Consider the following 6,863-nt stretch of genomic DNA (forward strand, 5'->3'; position numbering starts at 1 on the left):
ATATGTACATACCTAGGATAAACTTTTTATGAAGTTTGATGAATATACATGCATGTATATTCCACGAACTTTCATGTCAGGAATATTCCATGTATATTCCCAGGATATTCCCGCAATGTTCTGTATATTTTTTGAACATTCTGGGATATTCATAGAATATCAAATGCTATCTGGGAATTATTGTAAACGTGAGAAAATTTCGAGTTGTTGGGGAATTGAAAAGTAAATTTTTAAGTACTTAATATTAATAAATTATTTTCTGATCTAAATATGGGTACGTGTTTCCTGCTAGGACAAGAGCGAAAGGTTTTCATATAGAGGAAAAAGAAGTAATTGATTTGGCTCTATCGCTACATGAACTTTCAAGACAGCCGGTCTTAGCAAATGTTCTTAAAAAACAGTATGGTGTGATCTTCGTAGTTTTTAGTCCAGTTATTTTATCATGTTATCCTTCGATTAAGTACAGCATTCTCAAAGATGTTGAATTCCGTTTTCCCTTGTAAATTTTGCTTCATACAAGTTGGAACCAGCAGTTTGTTACTGAAAGCTACAAAAACTGGAAAAGGGCTGCAGAAACAAAAGCTGGGTTTAAAAACCAGATATATATATAAAATAATAACTTTAACAGATCTCACACTCCTTTTGCAAGATTTTAGTTTAGTCTTCCATGAAATGAATAAACTATGTAATATTGCAATAACAGGACCATCTTCTAGTGCAAGTTGTGAAAAATCTTTCAGCACTTTAAAGAGAATAAAAATTATTTAAGAACAACGATGAGTCAGGATAGGTTTACTGGCATGGGTATTGCAAAAAAATTGATTTAGAGTTAATTATAGATTCGTTCGCTGCTACGCATAATACTAGAAGAACACCTCTTCTAATATTCTGCGTGAATAACTATTTAATTATTGAATTATTTCACTACCTTATTAAAGCTTTATTCAATGTGTGTAATGTTATTCGTTAATTTAAATATTTTAAATCGACTTTCGTTTAGTAAAAGGAATTATTCAATTCAAAAAATAGATTTGTAATTAATTCCCAGGTTCGGTTATTAGAAATTAGTTAAATGTAGAAAGAGAAAAGAAATGACAGAATGGAACTCCAATTAGTTTTTGAATAACCAGTCAGTGCAAGTGAAGTAGTTTATAGATTCTAGATATAGATAGATCTTTCTTACCAGCTTTCTGCAAGCTCGACCCCATTTTCACGTGTTCCAATATCGGCCAGCATGGGACTCACTAGCACCAAAAGTTCACTTTGCACAACTCACTTGCCCAAAACTACTGCAATTTCACTTGTAGTACCCAAATGTTCATATTTCAATAGTTGCATACCAATATATTAACGCTATGAACACGAATGGCAAGCCACAAAGGACCGACGACTTACTTCGTTTGTTGCCTGTAATAAATTATATTTGAAAAAAAAAATCATGCTAAACGAAGTTTTTTTCCACATTCTGAACGCATCGCCCTACAGTACCTCCCTATATGATATAATAATTTACTGAATCGGCTCTCGGATGCGTCATCGTTTTGCTGTTCGATTTCATTTTTTTTTATAACAATGTGGAAAGAGAGACCAATTCATCCGACAAAATTACGAAAAATAGAAAAATTTAAACTGTATGATACGACGTGGCATTAATATGAAACTGTAGAACGAGATTTGAAATATTGCAGGGCCACTTCACCGTTTAGAAGAACCCTTTTACGACTTAATACACATTTAATTTCAATATAACCTTGTACAGGGTGTGCGAACGAGTACAGAGTGGGCAAAATCGGCGTTGTTTTTATGGGTTATTTCGGAAACCGTAGCAAATACCAAGAAACCGTTGAGTTTTGTTTTGGAGAAAAGAAAAATTACGTTTTTTAATTTTAATTTTGCTAATTTCTTGGCGAAGTACAGGGTACAACTGAAAACTTGCAGATTTTAACTTTGTTTAACTTTAGCTCTGTTATTAYTGMAAATATTTAAAAAACGTAGATACATTTTAATAGATAATAATCTGCACAGTATAAGTCATATACGTAGAATTATATATGGAGTGTCTCAAAAAGTGTACAAGAAAACCTTGCTTTTTTAATGGAACATCCTGAATGTTTGGATACTATTAGATAGCGTTACTTTTCCTGAGTTCAACAATATATGATACATAAGGGAGAGTGGAGGAATACCGGCCTCATAAGCAAGTCTGAAATATCTCTCAGATTTTACTGTTTAAAAGTAAACTGGGAGGTTTCAATCAAATTTAAGACCCTTGGGAACAGAATAACTGTTTATTAAAAGTCAACAAAAACGTTTTTCAAAAGTAAACTTTTTTTAAAACGTGTTGGTTGCCGTCAATTACCCAAAAGTTTTGTCACTGGGAAAAATCGCAGGCATATATATTTTTTATTTCTTCTTCGGTACAATCATGGTATAATCGTTGTGGGCCCACCCAGAACATCGCGCACATCTTGAGGCAAATTTTATTTGCTTCAAAATGCCCAATTAGGAGTTTAAAAAATGAAGAATAGAGTTGATTTACAGACTACAGAGAGTTTTAGGTTGAAGGGAATGGTTACATACAATGTGGAAAGCGGGTAGAACAAGCAACAGTAGCTTACCATGAGAGAATCTATTRGTAATTTATAAAAAATACCATATTATGAGCAGTGGGGGCGCCAGCTCTGCTTTYSGCTACATACTTTCTATACCTATSKGCAGMAATTKMCGRCRRAATTCGATTTTGATAGGCAGGAAATATKTATACTTTTAAGTGTAAGAGTTGGATATAATATATGTTTACAAAATATTTTGTTTTCTTCTTTKGCCGAATATAATGTAAAATATTTCTTAGTTATTGTTATTTAACATACAAGCGTTGCAAAGATTTATTTTTAGGAAGCACTTATAAGGACATGTTTTTGTCAAACAATGAGCTAACAGAGTTTGACAATGCCTTGACTGTCCCAATATGAATTTACAATACAAATATTATACGACATTTTATCTACATTCGTAGAATAACGAGATAAATATTACAAAAATATATTTTTTTCATCGTTATTATGTTGGAAACAAATGCTGAATGAAATTCGCTACACCACTAGTATAGTAATAAAAACTATTATAAACAAATTGTTACTCTAAAATTTAACTTTTTTCCTTTCAGGTGGCACGATCCAACCTACGATGAGTTTTTCATTACCTACTTTATAGCGGCGCTTAGGCGTGCACGCGTGTATTTGATAATATATATTGTTGTATTTATTATTTATTCTACAAGAACTTTATAAGCAAATTTTCGGATTCTGGATTGAGTTTTAAAATCCCTGAAATTTTATGTCCGTAAAATATAATTATTAAAATATCGCAAATCGCGTTAACACAAAGCGGACTGCTTATGTACGCGCGTGTTACTTGTTGTAATGAAAGGTAAGTCCTTTTATTTATTGCTGTTTCAATTCGTAAGCAATTTAGAAATCGCACAAACAGTTCATCAGTACCGTGTTTAATAAGTTCAGGCGGGATAATTTCAGTCCGGCAGATTTTCCGCTTTTTAAGGCTGTGCTTATGTTTTTAACTTCAGGAAGTGTTAACGGTATAGGAGATCCTATCGTTCTGGAAGTATCATTTATTTCTTCTTCTTGAAATGCCACTCTTTCTTCCGTTAAAACTTTTTCGAAGTGTGCATCCCATTATTTGTCTGATGTTGGCGAAATTACATCTCTGGTAGTTTGTTTTCTAATTGATTTTATCGTCTTCCAACTTTCGGTGCTTCTTGGACCTCCTAAATAAGAGTGTATTTTCTGGCACTTTTGCGTTCATGCTACATTTTTCTTGTCACTAATCATTCTTCTCACCTTTGATTGTCCGCTCTAGTAATTTTGTCTGGAATTTTCCGTTTTTTGAGATAAGTAAATGTGATACAGTTTTATCTTTTCCTCTATTTCTGTTTCAATATCAGCATCCCACCATATGATTTTCTTAACTTTGATTTTTCTTCCACTAAACAGTGCTTCTTTTGCGGCTTAATGAATGCTTCATGTAATGTAATCATACTCTGCTTTGGGTTTTCGCCTGAACGGGCCTCGAGTTCATTAATTTGATATGATAATAAAACAAACTATTAAATTGAATCAACTTCATAAAGGCAATTGCCGATTGTATTGAATGAATCATGAATTAAACTTGCGTAATTTTTCAGCTTCATTTGGAATTTATATTTCTGTTATTGACCCGATCTATTAATTTGTTGGTTTTCTGTTTTAAGCATTCGACCCCATTAAATTTTAATTAATATTATATTTTGATAAATATTACTGAAACAAATACTACTTATGTTACTATTGTTAATAAATGTAAGTTTTTAATTATCTAAATTTAAGCAATTGTTTGTCAAGACAACCGCGATTCAACATTTTAAAATTTTTTTTTGGAAATCCATTTAGATAAATCGAATTTTGTCGTAAATTGCTGCAGATAGGTATAGAAAGTATGTAACCAAAAGTAGTATTTTTCGTAACTTGAATAAATAACACTGACAATATACTTACGAGATGTGCCATCATTCAAAAAGTGAGATTTTTTGGAGTTTGAAAACACGTGAATTTGGAGGGTTATGTCGACCCTGTAGTTTCGGTAAATATTTTGCAAAATAAATATTAACACCGTATTAGTACTTTCACCTCAGCCAAATTTCAAAAATTTGTGTTTTCGGAGAAATTTTCGCTTTGTTAGCATGAAAATGCGAATTTTTAACGTTAAAGACGAATAACTAAAAAACTATCCAATTTTCGTTTATAATTTATAAAAAAAATAATTGGAATATAGGCGAAAATTCAAAAACAAAATAAAATATTAGATGTTTCATTGGAAAAAAATTGTTTTCTCCGCTGCAACTATTTTACTCTATTGTTGGCACAACCTGTACATCCGTCCTAAAGATCAACATTTTTCCATAATCTTTTTGAGGCTGTTTAATGGAAATGACTACCGTAACAATTTTTTTACAATCATTAGCTCTTAACGTATGTTACAGTACGGATATCAGTATTGTAACGTTCCGCTCCAACCAAAGAACAAAAATTTCGGACTTCTTGAAAGTCCCAGGTGATTGTTAATGCAATGTTTATATCAACTAAGCAGTACGGTACAATTCTGTTCCCGAAAATATCAACTTACCATGAGTTATTGCCATCAAGTGTGCTCGACTACACTTTGGAAACACAGCTTTAGGGGTTTTAGAGAGTAAAATGTTCGGAGAAATTCCGACTGCCACTAGCTTGATTTTGTCAAGCTGAATGCCTGTTATTTTTTCGCTTTGTTCTTTTCCGCATGAATGTAAGTATTTGGACAAAAAAATATTTATTCAGAAGTGTCGAGAAATTAAATGCTTGAGAGCATAACGATTTATCTGGCTAATTTTTTGATTTTCTAACACGTCGCAGTAAAAATCAGCCTTTTGACAAACTGCAACATTCCTGATTCCTGCCTGTTCGCGGAATGTGCGTATAGGGTTTCAGGCAATTTTATTTGTCGTGAATATAATCGAAGATATTAATTAGCACTGACATACGCAGATTACTTTCAAGTACAAGTTAATATATTTGAACAGTCATCCACTTCAACGTAAGTAACCATAAACCATTACTTTTATCGAGTAGACTAAAATGTTGAAGCTGCAAGCACTTGCTGACATTCAGATGCTTTTTGTTCAACATAGTAAAAACTCACCTGTTTCAAGCAATGGCATCGAAAGCCTAATTTGTTTGAGAGTATGTTGATAGCTCGTCATTGCTGAGTTGGTAAAATTGTGATATATTTTTTTCCGGAGAATATCACCTACAAGTAAACGTTGCTTTTACTTGAACTTACAAGTCCGGTAATTTAGAAAACAATGTTGAACAGAATGAGATAAACTTGCAAACTTGAATTTTGACCTGTATTGAATAAATTTTCTTATTTTTTAATTGTTTTATATACAGGGTATCCCGTAAGCACATGACCAAATTCAAATTTTATAAATGAAACCCACAAATAGTTCTTATAACTTATCTGATTTCAACCATTTGCGAAACATGTTTCTAATTTTTAGACGTCGTTATAGAGCTTATAGATTTAGACAGGACATATTTCAAATGCTTTGCTATTTACTTTAGTAGAGTCAATATATTTCTTTAGCACTGATATAAAACTTGCCCTTGTAACGAAATCTATTTCCACTGGTTGCATGCAAATAATTTTCATTGACTAGTCAGCTCTTCTCAACCCTTTCCAAGATATAAATTTTATAGGTTTTGGGGCTTTTTTAAGGAAGGAAGGAGTGTCCAATTATTGAGTAATTTTTCCAAAATGTGTCTTTCAAACGCATAATCAAATCAGTAAACTTTTAGAGTTTTCCGTTCTTTCTACTATTTTTATGGTTCAGGTTTTATTAAATATTTAAATCTTTAGTCTCCTCCTAAAGAACTCAGCCCTACAATCTCTATGCACCATAATATGAATCTAGGAGCTCTCTATAGAAATGGTAATTAAGATTAAGATATATATTAAAAATAGGTATAACCAGATATCCTGAAACGACCGATGTTACCATTCGTCAGTCTCGTTCTCTAGTCATACATTTGATACTTGTATGTATTTTTTTGGTCTGCTTTTATTTAAAGGATTTTCAAACTTCACAGGTAACATGTAAACCACTCTTATACCAAATATCCCCTCAATCGCGTCAAAAGTACCTTTAAAACAGATTTAAGGAGAAAGGTCGAGTTATCCTGTGGTCTGCCAAAAATTTGTTTTATTTGGTTTACCCTCATAACTTACTGGGTTGTCGCTCCCATATATCTTAATGCATAAACCATCAATAT

Source organism: Dendroctonus ponderosae, unplaced genomic scaffold (genome assembly GCF_020466585.1).
Source record: "Dendroctonus ponderosae isolate FM_Combo_2020 unplaced genomic scaffold, Dpon_F_20191213v2 Dpon_F_20191213_143, whole genome shotgun sequence".
NCBI classification, from domain to species: domain Eukaryota; kingdom Metazoa; phylum Arthropoda; class Insecta; order Coleoptera; family Curculionidae; genus Dendroctonus; species Dendroctonus ponderosae.